The following is a 17,388-nucleotide window of genomic DNA, read 5'->3' on the forward strand; positions in this document are numbered from 1 at the left end:
AATTTGTCCACCATCCTTCAACAAATCTGCTGTTACCTTATCCTCCCCAGCTGCCTTCCCCCTTTGCATATCTCCCAAGGCTTTCTTTACTTCTTCCGGCGTTACTTTTGGGATATCGAATTCGCATAGACTATTTTCTCTTCCATTATCGTCGTGGGTGTCACTGGTACTGTATAGATCTCTATAGAACTCCTCAGTCACTTGAACTATCTCATCCATATTAGTAATGCTATTGCCGGCTTTGTCTCTTAACACATACATCTGATTCTTACCAATTCCTAGTTTCTTCTTCACTGTTTTTAGGCTTCCTCCGTTCCTGAGAGCATGTTCAATTCTATCCATATTATACTTCCTTATGTCAGCTGTCTTACGCTTGTTGATTAACTTCGAAAGTTCTGCCAGTTCTATTCTAGCTGTAGGGTTTGATGCTTTCATACACTGGCGTTTCTTGATCAGATCTTTCGTCTCCTGCGATAGTTTGCTGTTATCCTGCCTAACGGAGTTACCACCGACTTCCACTGCACACTCCTTAATGATGCCCACAAGATTGTCTTTCATTGCTTCAACACTAAGGTCCTCTTCCTGAGTTAAAGCCGAATACCTGTTCTGTAGCTTGATCTGGAATTCCTCTACTGTCCCTCTTACCGCTAACTCATTAATCGGCTTCTTATGTACCAGTTTCTTCCGTTCTCTCCTCAGGTCTAGGCTAATTCGAGTTCTTACCATCCTATGGTCACTGCAGCGCACTTTGCTGAGCACGTCCACATCTTGTATGATGCCCGGGTTAGCGCAGAGTATGAAGTCTATTTCATTTCTAGTGTCGCCGTTCGGGCTCCTCTACGTCCGCTTTCGGCTATCCCGCTTGCGGAAGAAGGTATTCATTATCCTCATATTATTCTGTTCCGCAAACTCTACTTATAACTCTCCCCTGCTATTCCTAGTGCCCATGCCATATTCGCCCACTGCCTTGTCTCCAGCCTGCTTCTTGCCTACCTTGGCATTAAAGTCGCCCATTAGTATAGTGTATTTAGTTTTCACTCTACCCATCGCCGATTCCACGTCTTCGTAGAAGCTTTGGACTTCCTGGTCATCATGACTGGATGTAGGGGCGTAGACCTGTACAATCTTCATTTTGTACCTCTTATTAAGTTTCACAACAAGACCTGCCACCCTCTCGTTAATGCTATAGAATTCCTGTATGTTACCAGCTATATTCTTATTAATCAGGAATCCGACTCCTAGTTCCCTTCTCTCCGCTAAGCCTCGGTAGCACAGGACGTGCCCGCTTTTTAGCACTGTATATGCTTCTTTTGGCCTCCTAACTTCACTGAGCCCTATTATATCCCATGTACTGCCCTCTAATTCCTCCAATAGCACTGCTAGACTCACAGTGCTAGGAGTCAAGAGGTGTCAAGTCCGGTGACCTTGCAGGCCATGCCACTGGCCCATGCCGCCCGACCCACTGGCGTTTGAAGGCTTCGTCTGGCCAGGCTCGGGCAAGGCTGCCGCTGTCAGCTGGTGCACCGTCGTGCTGATACCAAGTTCGCTTTAAAAATGCAAGAGGAAGATCGCAGCGAAAATCTTCGGCTGGGTCTTCCAAGTTGTCGTTCATGTACTTCTGTGCAGTGAACATGTGGTAAAAAAAATATGGGACCAATTATTAATCCGTCAAAGATACCGCACCACACATTGAATGATCATTGGTACTGGTGTCTGGTCTGCGCCACGCAATGCGGGTTCGTATCACTCCAGTAATGCGCATTATGGATGTTGACTTGGGAATTTCTGGAGAAGGTTGCCTCATCTGTGCAGAGTACTTTGCCAACAAAATCCGGTATTTCGTCACTGTTCGCAAGGATCCAATTTCAGAAATCAAGCCAGGTCTCTTTCTTGCAGCTTTTGATGCACTTGGAAGTGATACGGATGCATTTCAGCCTTCCTAACACCTCTTGTCACTGCAGACTTTGAAATGCCGACCTCACCACTCACATCACGCACGCTGGAATGAGGGTTTGCAGTCATGAAAGCCAAAATGTCTCCTTCAGCCTCTTCACTGATGGTCCCCTCACTGTGCCGCGTCTTCTTGAAGGTACCTGTGTCTTTGAGCGTCAAGTAACTTCTCATAATTGTGTTCTCACTAGGTCTTCCCCCACATTGCCAATTTCGGTATACCTTGGTAGCTTTCCTCTTGTCGCCCCGTGCCGCTCCCAAGGCTAAGACCATGTTCGCCTTCTGCTCGCTTCAGCACGGCATGCTTTAGGCACTGCAAACAAATTCGAAATGGTTGCGTGGCACGACAGTAATAGACAGTCGAGCTCACATGCATCTAGCCACTGGTACAGCTTGGAAGAAAAGCGGCGTTGTAACAAATGATGCTCTCTCTCGCACAGGTCCCAGATGTATGATGCATGTTTTGTGTTTTGTTTTTTTTTTTTCTATTCCGCATCGACTTGAACGCTGGAAAAAAAATTGCTCTTCTCGTCATATTGGAATAAGCGGCTGATGACGGCGCGTTCTTCGGCGACAGGCGCGAGCGGCTGCTGACGGAGCGCTTTTTCGGAGCGCCGTCGCCAGCCGCTGCCGGTAATGACAGAGCCGAGCAAAGGTTGAAGCCCTTTCTCCTAAGTGAAGGGAAGGCGCGACGCTGGCGATGTTTTTACAAATCATTCACGAGAGCACAGTAATCGCGGCGCATTCGGGCGCACAGAGCGCGCTGTCACGTTGTATTTTAAAACTTCGCGGCTTTTTGTTTTTCCCGAGTAAAAGCGTCCACGCTAAGTCTATCTCGGTGCAAGTACCTGGGTTGGGCAATATTTGTTAAGCTGCAGAACTTTCTTATTGACGCCTGAATGTTTATTTCAAGCTATATTTTCAAATTAAATTAATTGATATCCGCTAATTGCTCAAAGAAAGACGAGCAAGAAATGGTACTGCAAGTGTAAATAAACGCTGAGATCATCTATCTCATTTCTGTTCTGAAGCACGCATAGCTTTTTTCCAGATCTTCGTCCAAATTACCTGGGACACCATATATATGTGTATATATATATATATATATATATATATATATATATATATATATATATATATATATATATATGTATGTATGTATGTATGTATATATAGCGTGTGTGTGTGTGGACCTAAGGTGATTACGCATTAAAAATAAAGATATGGTTAATCGCTCTTTCATAGCAATCGGCTGAACACGAAAGTGAATCTTGTCTTCGTAGAAGCTGTTGCACTTTTGCATGGCGCGCGGCGTCCTGCTGCCGAGTCACTTCGGCGGAGAATCACCCAGACAAATACAGCAACACATGCCCGTGGTGCGAAGGAACACCGACATTGGAACACATAACATTCCAGTGCGCGTTACGTCCGGCGGCTGCCACCTCGCCGCTGCTAGACAACACTCTGCATAACTGGTCGTGGGAGGCGCGACTCGCGGAAGTGGAATTGGGAAGCCAACTGGCGACCCTTGACCAGGCCCGGCGAGCCGCTGTAACCAGTGGGGCCCTGGAGGAGGGGCTCCACCCACCATAACCAAACAACCTCTACTACAATAAACGTTTACTCTCTCTCGGTGCGGCTCCGTAGTGTCTTGCGCAGCGAGTTGAGTTGGGACGCGCTCAGCTTCAGGAACGCGAGTGGCAAAGTTCCCAGCGGGCGCCGCGAACGTGCGAAGGCGTTGTCCTTCACGCTGGCGTCTCTCTCGCCGGATGAAATCGAGATTCACCCGCCGACGTCGCGGCCTTTCTGCGCCGCTTAGCGCAGTTTGTAAGTTGATGCCATTTCAAGCGATGATGTGGATGGCGTGCGGGCACTGGTGATGCGTGCTGAAGCCGTAGGATATAATCACCGTCAAAAACAGAAAAAGGAGAAAAACAAGGGAGCTCGTCATGCAATATGCTAGGTAAACATGCAGGGTGGCAGTAGAAAGGAAAGATTCAGGAGCAGTTAAATAGATAACAAATAGGGGTGTACGCGGTGGCAGAAATGCACCTCAGAGACTCGGAAGAGCCGCCAGTGATTGAGAGCTATGTTTGAGAAGGGTGCAACGTAACTAAATCGGAAAGAAAAGGAGGGGTAGTCGGATTGGTCATCCATCAGGGAGCCAAATGGAAAAACGTAAATTCCAAATGTGAACAGCACCTTTGGTTCACGCAATCACGCACAATGAGTGGAAAGGAAACTTGGCTGGGCGTAAGGTATTTGTGGACCGTAAATAATTGCACCGAGAACAATCAAAAGTTAGTGGAATGCCTAAGTGCTGATATTAAGGGTTTAGGGAATTATGCCGAAATTACCCTATTAGGTGACATGAATGCCCACATACAGGATCTAGGTGGCTATACCGACAACGGTAAGTCAACGCTAGATCTTCGTGGGCACTATATCCTCGTTATCGTAAATGCAGGGCCTGAATGTGATGGGCAGACCACACAGGTAGCGGGAAACCAGCAATCGACCATTGATCAATGTATGAAAACAGAAGTAATTTATGATAATTTCAGAGAAATGGTCATTGACGAGGAAGTATGTAGCAACATATCGAGTGACCATAGACGCATTTTGAAAATGGGATATGTAGTTGGTTGGGACAAACAGAAAAGAACAAAAAATGACCCGTCCAAATTTTAACGCTGAACAAATAACAAATATAGTCACAAGAGTCGAGGAGAAACTTGGGAAATGGCCAAGAGGGGGAATATATAGCGAGCTTCTAGGAGTAATTACGACATAAATACGGAAGGAGAAGCAACATGCTGGTTGGAAAGGAGAAAAGTCGGAAAGGTGGTGTAACAGGGAGATGCGAGAAGCGAACGCCGAACGATAGAAACCATCGCGAGAGCAGAGGAAGGCAAAAAAAAAATGCAGTTGCCGCAGGATGAAGTAGCGAGAAAATGCGACATAGACCGGGAGAAAAAAATCTATGGTTAAAATACTGGTTCTAGCAAAAAGACAAAAGTGAACGTTGCTTGTCAGAAATACGGAAGAAAGAAGGCCGCTCGTGTAATATTTTGGAACCACACAAACTTATTAGGCAGGAAGCCTGGGACAGTGCAACAACAAATGCAAAACGAAGATGTAACCAAACTGAAAGGGGACGCGGCATTTAATTACATCCAAAAAATGACAGCCAAATAATTCCAAGGCATTGACGAGGTTGTATATGAAGGAAAAAAGAGCACGAAAGAGGACCAGATCGAAAAGGAGCTGGTACTGACAAATTTCAACTGGAGGAAAGCCGAAGAGGAAATTCCTAAGCACACAGCCACCGGGCTAGACGAGAGTCCCGTTAGGCTGCTTGAGGAACTAGGTCCAAAAAGTAAGGAAGCTCTGTTGAATGCAGATGAAAATATAGATGAATTCTAGACAGTTGGCGAAAAAGTAGAGTAAATTTAATTTATAAAGGTAAGGGGGGAAAATTCACCCGTATAGACCGTTGACCATTACGTCGGCAATGTACATGTTAGCAATGCAGGCAATCAAATTAAAGCTGCAAGCCTGGGTAGATAATAATGGCACTTTGGGCGAACTTCAGAATGGCTTCAGTATAGGCAGGCGTTTGGATGATAACTTATTTGTCCTTACTCAGTGTATTGAAATATCCAGAGTAGAAAGGAGAGTGTATTTAAATATCCAGAGTACAAAGGAGGCAGTTATATGTAGTGTTGGATCTCGAGGACAATGCGAATTGCTGTCCCCCAGATATTGGACCTTGCCGTGGAGTGCGGGGGTGGGCCGAGGTTGAGGAGGACTTTGAGATGAAAACTGGAGGTTTATTTACATTATTTGCAGTAAAGATAAAAAGAAATTAACAGGAATAAAGTCATTGCTGGCCGGCAGCAACTCGGACGCTGCCGCCCGTGGCAAGAAGCCCGAAAGATATGAGAGAAGGAATGCTTCCTTGCTGCTCCCGGTCTCTGGCTTTTAACCCCTTCGGTGTCTCGAGGTCACGTCCTGTTCGGCCAATCGTCGAGCCCGCTCAGGCGTCGTCATTTCCGGCGAATGGTAGGCGCCCGTGCGAGTGTATGTCACATTCGGCTCAGAGGGTCGCTCCATGGGCTTCACTTGTCCGAGGGATTACTTGTCTCCGGTATTGCCTTCCTGGTCTGCAACTGCCGTCACAAAAGCGGATGGGGGGGGGGGGGGGGGGGAGTTGCACCTAGGGCTCCACCGTGCATTATGGCCGTCGTTGCCTCGCGGCTTGCAAGCGCCGTCACAATAGGCAGCTAGGGGTTCCAAAGGCTTCACGGTACAGCCGTCGTTTTTTCCGGTTTTCCGAGCGCTCAGCGGGGGGAGGCGGTTTTTCTCGAGCGGTCTTTCAGAGCCGGAAACCATCTTTGCTCGGGACCTAGGTTACCTGGAACCGTGCCAGGCATCCGTTTCATTTTCAGGAAGAGTCAATCAGTGGGACAATAGCTCCACATGCGGCGCACGAGGTGGGGGACGCCCACTTGTCTGGACGTGCGGCGCCTCGGTAACGTGGTAGATGTGCTTCTGCACTCCTTAATTAGGGGTGACGGCGATTCGAAGTGGTCCGGTAAACTCGAAGGAGGCTCAGCAAAAGGTCCCGTATCTAACAGTAGCCTTTTTTAGACATTACAGGAGCGAGTGACAACGTAGACCGCAACATTCTATGGGATATTCTGGAAGGGAAAGGCTTAGGCGACGATTGTCTGAAGCTTTTGAGAGAGATTTACCTAGCAAATACCATTTGCGTTGAATGGGAAGGGTTGCTTCAAAGGAAGAGGCCCGGACACCAACCGATATGGTTTAAAATATATTTACGTTTCGGCTCTCCTACTTGAGCCTTGTTTTATTAGAATGTGACGATATCTGCGCAGCGGTCGATTTAGGCACCTCTGGCCTCCGTGAAGGACTTGTGTTCAGCACGAGAGCAGGGGGAAAGTAAACATGTCCGCAATAGAGATTAGTAAGAGGCGATGGGAAGATTGGTGGAAGTAGGGAAATGGCAAACAACGGAGAAATACCAAAACAAAGCTCCAAATATGGGTTCAGGGAGTTTGGTGATGGGAATGCTTCGTGGGGTTTCTTTTCTTTAACATGGATAGGACATTATGCAATAGAATAAAGACTGGGGAGCCCGCAACACATCCAGGGGTACTGCGAAAGCACTAAAGGGAACACATTGTGGGACTACATTGGGAAACTATTATGATTCATTTTTGTTTCCTAATATAGTTTCCCCCAAGGTACCCTATGTAGTCTCCCAATGTTTTCTGTTTAGCACTTTCGCAGTAGCCCCCGGAAATGTTACGGGCTCCCCAATTTTTTTTCATTCGCAACACGCAATGTAGACAAGCTACCGCGCGCGTCCTTTTATGCACAAATGGCGAGCCCTCCCCCGTGACTTCACGCACCGCTAGGTGCGCCGCGCGAACTACGCGTGGGTTCGTCTCACTGTGCAGTGTCCTCTTCGGGATTCCCTGGGTTCGAATCCACCTACGGGCAAAGGCGTCCGAATATATATATATATATATGGCAAATAACGTCGGAAATTAACGCACTTTGGATTCAGATTGTTTTTTTTTGTTTTTTGTGCTGGACAAGGAAATAAATTGCACATCTACGCATACACTTCTAACATTTCCGCCGTGACAAGGCTTTCGCCTGAGTAAAGCGCCAACCTTGCCTTGGCCGGAACGTTAGTAACGGAGCTTTGTCGTACGTGTGCCATTTATTTCATTCTGTTAAATATATCGACATACTGACGTCAGCATGTCGATCACTCCTGTGGAGACCAGCCTGTCTGAACAATGGCCCCTGAATATGCATGTTTAACCAGCACAGTAACAAGACACTCCCAAGAACGCTAACCAGATTTAGATCACTTACCAGAATATTCAAAGGGACGGCGTATTCTTCTTACTTTTTTTTTTTACAGCGAAAGCTGTACACAGCTCTACCTCCACCAGTATGGGTCTGTCGTGTCTGAACACGGAACTCGGGAGACGCGCGCCCCTGGGTTCCTTGCGGCGCCAGCAGACGGCGCTCGCCTCCGCGCATCCGCGGCAGCCCTTCGCGGGAAGAGAAACAAAGAACTCGGTGCCCTTCCACTCTGTGAAGAAGGATGACCAGCGTAGCTGTGTATGTGGGCCCCTTAATGGCGAACTGCACTTTCGCCGTGGGTTGGCCGGGCATTGCACTACCTCCGGGATCGGCCCACGTATGGCTAGTTTTTAGCTTACCACAATGACGCGACAATTTCGTTGGACGGTAGAGGTATACAGCTTTGCTGTAAAAAAGAACCAGAAAGCTCGCCTGCGCGCATAGTTTGCCCCAAGCGTTTGCTGGTAAAGAATACGGTTGGATAAGTTGGAGTTGCCTAGAAGCGGCAATTGTAGCGTACGAAGTGACGTAACTAGACCTTCGAGTGTAAAACAAGAAACCGCCTAGCAACTGATTTGTGCTGTGACAGCACTATGAGAAGACCACGTACAGTGAAGACTCCTGAAGAGGAGCGTGCATACGGGGGGCAAGTGTTGAATAAGTGCGTTTCTCCATTACTCTTCTCTCTGGTCCACTCATTGTGTGTGCACCAAGTAGTGGCAAAAGCGATGTCGCGGGCCGTTGAAACGTCTTGGGCCAATAATTAGGTAAAGTGCATGTGAATGTCACCACGGGAATAATTTCAAGCTACTTCGCAATGAGTAAGCGTTCTAGTTTTCGTTTACTGCTTAGCAGTTCAAGCACCTTCGCAACGTGGATTGGAGGCAAATGTATTTTTATACTTATGCTTGATCCTAATGGTTGTGTGGTTGATCTCTTTGGACGGGACCATGGTGAAATGGGGGGAGGAACTTGCCAGTCAGTGGTCCCGCTGAAATTACTGGAACGCTCGCCTTTCTGTGTGAATCTAGCGTATGTTCTTTGCGAATCGTAATAGCCGACATAGAGAGACGGAAGCAAGGCACACAGTCGCAGCTCTGATACTTCGCAGACGCCTCGATGTCTCGCGTTCACGTCAGCAACAATGACGTTGGAAGTGCAAACGGTATACTGCAAGGGGAGGAAGGGAGCAAGCAGAAAAGCGCATGAAGTTGGAAGATTCGGTCTCCATCGTGAATGCGATTTTCGCTACGGCGCATTATTTGACCGAATTTAGTTTTTTTTTTGCCTTCCACAGAGCGCTTTCCCCGCGCCAGGGTACTTCGCTGCCGGAAACCCGATGGCCCAGATGTGCGGGCGTCTGGCGAAACAAGGGCGTTCACTAGCGAAAAGAAATATTCGAAGAAATGCGAAATAAGCAGTCAAGCCAAGTAAATGAGGAAGCGACGCGGGTAGACAGCCACCACGACGGAGACACAAAGAGCACTATCGCTGGCAATGCCAAAGCCAGAATTGACCGCCGGCAACAATATCAGCCGCCAAAGTTTAAACCTGCCACGAATTTGGAGAGTGCACGCCGTCGGGCTGACGCTTACCCCGTTTCCTGTCGTCTGCCGTTTGGCCTCTTTTGCTTGGTTCCGCGGCCGTGGTGAAGTTCTGGTTGTGTTTGTTATGCGCTCCCCGAGCAGCTGCTGTGCGCTGAGGAAACCGAAGGAGCCTCTCCGCTTAGCTTTCGCGCATATTTACGAGTGTAGTCGGCTTCGCCAAGCATTCGAGCACAGGCGCCCGTTTATTATTTCTGGGTGCGTTGCTGCTGGCGCCGTTCCTTGCGCGCATGGCTGCTGCATCAGTGGCGTCGCATCGTGGCGCGGCTCCGATCGTGTCATTGTTTTCGCGTCACTACGGCGCGCGCCGTGCGAGACTTTAAGGGACAGCCGGGAAGATGGGCGTGCAAGTCAAAATCTCGGTTCCACTCGCCGTGGCGACACTTGCCTACGAAAAAACAAAAAAGAAAGAGGGCGGGGGGAACGTCAGAAATGTGCATCAGGGTATTGCAGGGAGGATCTTTGAGACGACGAGCGCAGAGGACACAAACAAGACGCCACAGGGTCACTACTGGCATGTACCAAGGTATAAATAAGATAAAGTGGTACGCTTTGAACATCTGTATATGTTTTGTTGCGTCATATGTGGATAGAATTGTTCTATATCGTTTACATTGTGAACCACTGCTTGGCTTTCCTATTATACGCAGCGTCTCCGGACGTCATTTTGCCATTCGCACAATATTTCACAAGGAATGCTTAAAGCCACGTTTTCTTTCGCCTCTAGCCGGCTTGTTGCATTCGGGTACAGCTGCGAAAGAACATGTCGTGTTTATTTATTTATTTATTCATTTACCTCACAGGCTCCCGAAGGAGTATTACGTGAGGGGAGGATACAGGGAATTACCAAAAAAAAGGAATAAAAAGAAATTATACATTGTTAGCGAGTAAACATGAAAGTACAAATATCTTGCAATATAAATAAGGGGATAAATGAAACAAACAACTGTGTGAAGTAACAAAAAAAAGTACCAAGAAATTATAGAAATGGTAGCAGGTGAAGGTGAAAGAACAAGTCTATAATAGTGTTAAAGGAATTCAAAACAAACATTCAAACAAAACAAAAAGAAAAACCTATACAACTTCGCTACAAGTATTTACCTAGGTGCGCAGTATGGTTTAGTTGCGACGAATTCTGGAAATAATATGCATAAGCGTGCTTTGAAGGATACTGGGTCAAGAATGTCAACTATGTCGTTTGGTAGGTTATTCCAATGTTGAATGGCACGTGGTAACGCGGAAGAATTGAAAGCATTTGTTCGGCCAAAGATACGCTGGAAACTGAGATGATTATGCAAACGCCGAGATGTACGAGATGGACGAGTGAGCGGCAGAGTTGACGGGCGCGTGCTATGGATTATCTTGTGAAATAGACAAAGCAATCCTATGGTTCTTCGTGATTCAAAAGATGAGAGAGATAAAGATGACTTAATGCTAGTCACGCTAGAGTCGCGGTGATAATCTCTGACAATGAAGCGGGCGGCGCGGTTTTGGACCGATTCGAGAGATGCGATTAAGTAAGCTTGGCGAGGTGACCAGATAGGGGCTGCGGATTCCAGTTGTGGCCTTACAAAAGTCTGATAAGCGATTTGTCTGGTGAGGACAGGAGCATAACGAAGGTTGCGTTTAAGATAGCCGAGCGTACGTGAAGCTTTAACAGTTATTTTTTCGATGTGCGCAGACCATGACAGGTTAGTTGTAAGGAGAATGCCGAGGTGCTTGTATGAGTTGGTGCGTGTGACGGGGTTGTTATCAAGTGAGTAATCGAAAGCGAAAAATGTCTTTCTGCGGGTGAATGTTATTAGTTTGCATTTATCAGTGTTTAGAGTCATCTGACAAGAAGAGCACCAGTTAGTAATACGGTCAAGATCTCGTTGCAGAGCGACGTGATGGGAAGGTGAGCAGATTTCACGATAGATCACACAATCGTCTGTGAACAAGCGAATGGATGACGTTATTTCGGATGGCAGGTCGTTAATATAGATCAGAAAAAGTAATGGTCCGAGTACGCTTCCTTGTGGGACACATGATGTTACATCGCTGATGCTGCAAATAAGGTTATCGACGACGGTGAATTGCTTACGGAATGACAAGAAATTTCTTATCCAAGATACTGTTAGGGAATCGATGTTTAAGCATGATAGTTTAGCTATGAGACGGCAATGAGCAACGCGGTCTAAAACCCTAGCGAAGTCTATGAAAATGGAATCTGTTTGTATGCCCTTATCCATGTTTAGGAAAATATCCGTAGTCAATTCGAATAGTTGCGTTTCACATGATAGTCCTTTTCTAAAACCATGCTGATGTTTAAAGAACTTGTTAGTTTCCAAGTGATTTGCCACGTTTGAAAAGATTATGTGTTCTAGTAACTTACCCGGAACGCTTGTTAGTGATATTGAGCGGTAATTGTTAACAGCGCTTTTATCGCCAGATTTAAAGAAAGGTATAACTTTAACGACCTTCCAGTCATACGGAACTTCCCCTGTTGAGAGGGACTGTTGAAACAAGCAGGAAAGGACTGTGCTAGAGGAAACTACAGTATATTTTAAGATATTTAAGTTTATACCGTCCATGCCGGAAGAAGTTGACATCTTGAGGTTGTTGATCAGCTCAGCAACACCAGTGGTTGTTATATTGATGGGGGCCATGTATGTACAATCGAGTTCGATGGGTGTCGGTATATTTGAATGGTTTTCCTTTGTAAATACGGACGTGAAGTAATTGTTAAAGATAGATGCTGAAAACTCTCGTGCAATCGGCAAGCCATAGCTATCAAGTAGTTGTGAAATGCCAGAATCTTTAACGGGAGAGATCGTTTTCCAAAATTTTTTGGGGTTGTTTTGAAGCAGTGATTGCAGATCGCAAGAGAAATACTTTTGCTTGGCTTGACGCAGGGCATTACAGTAGGCTGCTTCACAAGACTTGTCTTTGCTCCAAGACGCAGGTGTGTCAACACGTTTGGCCGTCCTGTAAAGACGCTTCTTTTTATTCTTTAGAGTAAGGGGAACTTTAGTGAACCATGGTTTCGATGAGTGAACACTAAATGAAACCTTTGGTATATGCGCATGTGCTAATTCCATTAACTTTTCTTTGTACAGGCACCAATTCTCGTTCACTGTTCGCTCAGAAAAAGTTGCTAAGAATGAGGACGTGAAGCTTTCCATACCATTGCCTATAGCGCTGACCTTTGCTCTTTTGTAATCAAATATTTGTTTAGTTTTCAGGTGACGTGAGCGTGAAGGTGTATGAACTGTGAATTGTAACAACCGGTGGTCACTGAACCCATCCGTAAAAGTGATAGCGTTAACCCTCTCGGGCGCGGATGATAGAACAAGATCTAAAATATTATTGATACGAGTAGGCTGGTTTATTAATTGCACAAGTGAAAAATCAAGTGTTAGTTGAACAAACTCAAAGATGCACGTTATTGGCCTCGCCAGTTTTGCCAGTCAATGTCTGGAAAGTTAAAGTCACCAAGAAGAAAAATATCAGCTTTGTTATATTTGGATCGAATAGACGTAATGTTGTCGTGTAATTCGGAAAGGAAATTGTAGGAGCTATCGGGTGGTCTGTAGCATACGCCATCAATTGTATTCGATTGGGGAAATGTTACGCTGACCCACAGAATTTCGAGACTGGATGACATGAGCACAAGAAATGACGGGATATGTTTTTTTATGGCGAGCAATACCCCACCAACTCTTCTGTCGTCCCTATCTCTGCGATAGATAGTGTAAACATTAGAATCGGGTAGAACTTCGCCATCCGTAATTTCAGAGCCGAGCCAAGTTTCCGTAAGTGCTAATACATCACATTCGCAGTCGTCTAAGTATGACGAAACTTCATTGCGTTTAGGAAGAATGCTACGAATGTTAGTTAATGATATAGATAGGTGCGAGGGCACGATAGGCTCGTGTAGTGAATTGGGTTTTTTCTTAAAGGCACGTGTTCCCAGCCTAGGTATTTGCTATCTGGGTAGGGGGATTACAGCGGCGGACGCTGCATCGTATGTGTACACATTGTTATCGATTCTTAGTTTATCGAGGGTTAGCTTAAATTGCACGTTTTTGGTTTTTGCGAAGTCAATCAGTTTGCGCCGAGCGATACGGGTTTGCAAAGAAAAATCCTCACGAACAGCATAATTAGTGTTCTTTAACTTCTGGCCTTTTTTCTATTACGCGCTGCTTATCCTTAAAAAAGGCGAACTTGACTATGACCGGTCTATTCTTCTCATCGTTGTATTGACCGAGGCGATGCGCGCGGTCTATTTGAGCTGGATCGATGGGGATACGAAGGTGTTGGTTGCATATGTAAATTATTTTTGATTCTGATGATGACCATGATTCGCTTTTGTCATCTGCGATTCCAAAAAATAGCAAGTTGCAGCGGCGAAGTCTATTTTGTGTGTCTTCACAGCGCGATTGTATTGTTTTTAGCTGTGTGGAAATGCCTTTAGCTATATTCAGTGACTCGGGCGGTGTATCGTTTACCGAACTTTTCATTGAAACAATATCGACTTCTACAGCCCGGAGCCTAGTCGACAACTGCTTCAGCTCGACATGAACTGACGCCTGCCAATTCTTTAGTGCTCGCAGGTCATTAGGAATCTCGTCCTGGCCGGATTCAATACGTTGCAAGGTTGCGAGAACGTTATCCAGCACATCCGGCCCGGGGTTTGATTCTATATCACCGGATAGAAGTAGGCGCAACCGACATATGCATAAGAAAACAAGTTTTTGCCACGCTTCAGTAACGATATTAGCTCACTGGGGCACGACACCGCAAAAAGACATCGGTTGCTACTTCTCAGACAAGAACAGCGGTTCAAGTAACCAACCTGAAACGTGAGCACGGGCGAGCACTCCATGTCCGAAACGGTGTTGTGCCCCAGCGCGGCGGATGCGGATGGTCGTTTAAATACGGTGCAGCCTATGCAGTCTGTCGAAGAAGTTGGCTTTGAAGATCCCGGTCGCCAGCAGATGAAGTGAGTACCATCCAAGGCTGGCAGTTGCGTGCGATTCATGAAGCGGTCCGGTGGCTGTTTCCAGATAAATGGGCCAGTTGCGCACAGGGCAGCAGGCAACGCCAGAAGAAGGGACACCTGAAACGTGAGCACGGGTGAGCACTCCATGTCCGAAACGGTGTTGTTGAGGATCCGCACTCCCGTCACCTTATCCTATGTTTAGCGTTTTGTGTTTTCGTAGTTTATTTTCCGGCAAATTCGGAGAGTGTGTTTGGGAGTTTAACCCAAACACACCCTCCTTTAAAATGAATGCGGAGTTTTTCCGTGTGTATTAATTTAACACGGGGTTGCAAGCCTCAGAAATGGAGATTTTCTGGTTTTATCATTTCTTCTATAATTTATGTAACGGTTCTCTAATACAAGAACTCATTGTGAATAATAAAAAAAGCATTATTGTACAACTGGTACATGAAACATTGCCGCTGGTTACAACTTGTGATTTTGCAAATCGTAATATTGTTACTTTGTATTACCATATACAAGCATAGCTCTCAATGTTTGCATCCGAAAGTGTGGCATGTTCCTTCTTGTTCACGACACAGGAGATAGAGAACACCCCTTCGACGTTCGCATTACATACTGGGAAGTCTAGGATTGAGATGCAGTGCATATCGGGAAAGGAGCGACCAGTCGTGGTCATCCATGCGCCAGAACGCCGTCGGCTTAATAATTTGTTTCGCATGATGTACCCGATGCTGCAAAATGTATGCCGCCAGTAAGGGCACATAATTGTTATCTGGCACAACTAGGGCAAATAATGGCAAGTAAGAGTCAGTGTACGGGGCAAATCGGTGTTTGCGTCCGGGTTTATAATTTGCACCCAGTACCGGAGTGAATCGCCTCTACACCACAGTTCACTGGCCGTGTACTGTTTGACATGTGGTTCCACTCGTCAACCACTGTGTAGGAGTACTTCCTAGAAGAACCAACTGTGCCAGATCGCTTTTCCTTGTCTATACTGTGAACGATACAATGAAGAAACATAAATCCAATTTTATCATAGAGTGGAAGCGCCGGTAGCTCTACTTCGGTTCCAATTCATCGCGGTTTCAATATATCGCCTCATTTGAGAGCGAAGTTTAAGTTTAGATAGCTGCGAAATTGGCCGCTTCTAGCATGCATCCAGAAGAGGTCTGCACGTGTTCGTGGTGTGTTCTGAACAAGAGGAAAGCACGCGTAGCGCCTCCTATTGAGGGCAGTGTGGCGCGGCGAGTAGCGCTCTGTCTGTGGAAGCCTCCTTCATGTATAGGCCAGTGCTCTCTGCTTGGAAATGTCAAATGTATGCTTAGTCGCGGTCCTAAGGTTTATACTAAGCCTGTACTAAGCTCTTCTGTTGTCTGTATACCTGTATACCCCGAGGACCCTGTATACCGCGAGGACCCTCCCGGTTCCCGTTCACCCGCGGACATCGGTTCGAGGAAGCGAGCAGATACGTCGAGTTATAGCGAGGACACAGAGCTGTACTTTGCATCAGGTGACGAGTCCTCGGAAGACAGCTTTAGACTTGTCCAGTACTGCAAGGCCAAACGAAGAATTCTCAACTCGTCTTCGGCGTCCAGCACGAACACCGTGAAAACAGCGCCTCAACGATGGCCTCACTCCATCCTGTTTGTGCCACAAAACGCTACTGACAACGTGCGCGTCCTCAACAGGCAAGCACTCTCCGTGTATCTAGAAAACACCGTGCCGAACGAGATCAAGGATGGCAGGATAAACACTAGGCGAAACATCCTGTCAATCGATGAGATGAACCCGAGCGCGCTGAACATACTACAACACGTAATGCAGCTGAGAAACATCAAGGTCCGCTCCATCGTGCCATCGAATGGTGCCACAATAACAGGAGCCATCTATGACATTGACAATGAAATACCTAATGCAGACCCCCAGTTCTCGTAAAACCAGCAAAGGAACACAACGTCATTGTGCATGTTGGTCGCCTCGACAACACACGTTGTGTGAGGATGACGTTCAAAGGCGACTGCCTTCCATCCTACGTGAACGTCGGCTACTTTCACCACCAGGTTCGACCATTTATTCCAAGACTGATGCAATGCTTCAATTGTCAGAAGATTGGCTATGTGAGGAGGGTTTGCAGAAATTCGGCCGTGTGCCCTCAATGCGCCGAATCCCACTCAGAAGACAACTGCAGCGCAACCACGTTGAAGTGTCCTAACTGTCAGGGTGAGCACTGCGACTCTTCCAAAGACTGTCCCCAGATGAAGAAAGAGATCACCATTTTTAAACAAATGGTGAGAGACAACTCTACCCACAAAGAGGCCGCTGTCAGAGTGCGGCGAAGACGACGTCACCGTCGAAGGCCTTCACGACGGAAAACATCAATTTTTCAGGAAAAGTCAACTCATCAAGCAGCACTATCAGCGGAAGTTTCCAGCACTCCAAACACCGATGTTGGAAGGGAGAAAGCTGCCAGATATCTCTCTACAAAGGAATGGCCGCCAATTGGCCGCCTACAAAGGAATGGCAGCCGCAGAAGAAGCCGCCCCTAGTTCAGCAAGGTGCTGTATCCGAGGAGTCGCGGAAAACAGATGAGCAAGTGATAGCTCTTATCCCTTACAAAAATTTTTATAGAAAGTCAATAGACAGTCCATAGTCATTTGTCTATGAACTCTATAGACTGTCTGTAGACATTTCTTTAGACTGGTCTATAGACAGTCTATAGATTTATGGCCTCACACTTTTTATAGACTGGTCTATAAAAAGTCTAAGTTTATAGACTGCCTATAGATATTTCTTTAGACTAGTCTATAGACAGTCTATAGACTTATGGCCTCACACTTTTTATAGACTAGTCTATAAAAAGTCTGAGTCTATAGACTGTCTATACACTGTCTATAGACAGTCTATAGACTTGTAATTATAACTTTTTATAGACTAGTCTAT

At 46.4% G+C, this 17,388-nt stretch overlaps 1 long non-coding RNA gene across 2 annotated transcripts in view; it reads right to left on the minus strand.

Annotated features, from left to right (window-relative positions):
* LOC139059434 (uncharacterized) overlaps nt 1-9,716 on the minus strand; it is a 144,745-nt gene extending 135,029 nt beyond the window's left edge. For both annotated transcript variants that reach the window (XR_011514185.1, XR_011514184.1), the window contains exon 1: nt 9,453-9,716. This is a non-coding gene — a long non-coding RNA (uncharacterized lncRNA). The remainder of the gene's footprint in view (nt 1-9,452) is intronic.
* Between the last annotated feature and the right edge of the window lie 7,672 nt (nt 9,717-17,388).

Source organism: Dermacentor albipictus, chromosome 4, assembly GCF_038994185.2.
Source record: "Dermacentor albipictus isolate Rhodes 1998 colony chromosome 4, USDA_Dalb.pri_finalv2, whole genome shotgun sequence".
Lineage (NCBI taxonomy): Eukaryota > Metazoa > Arthropoda > Arachnida > Ixodida > Ixodidae > Dermacentor > Dermacentor albipictus.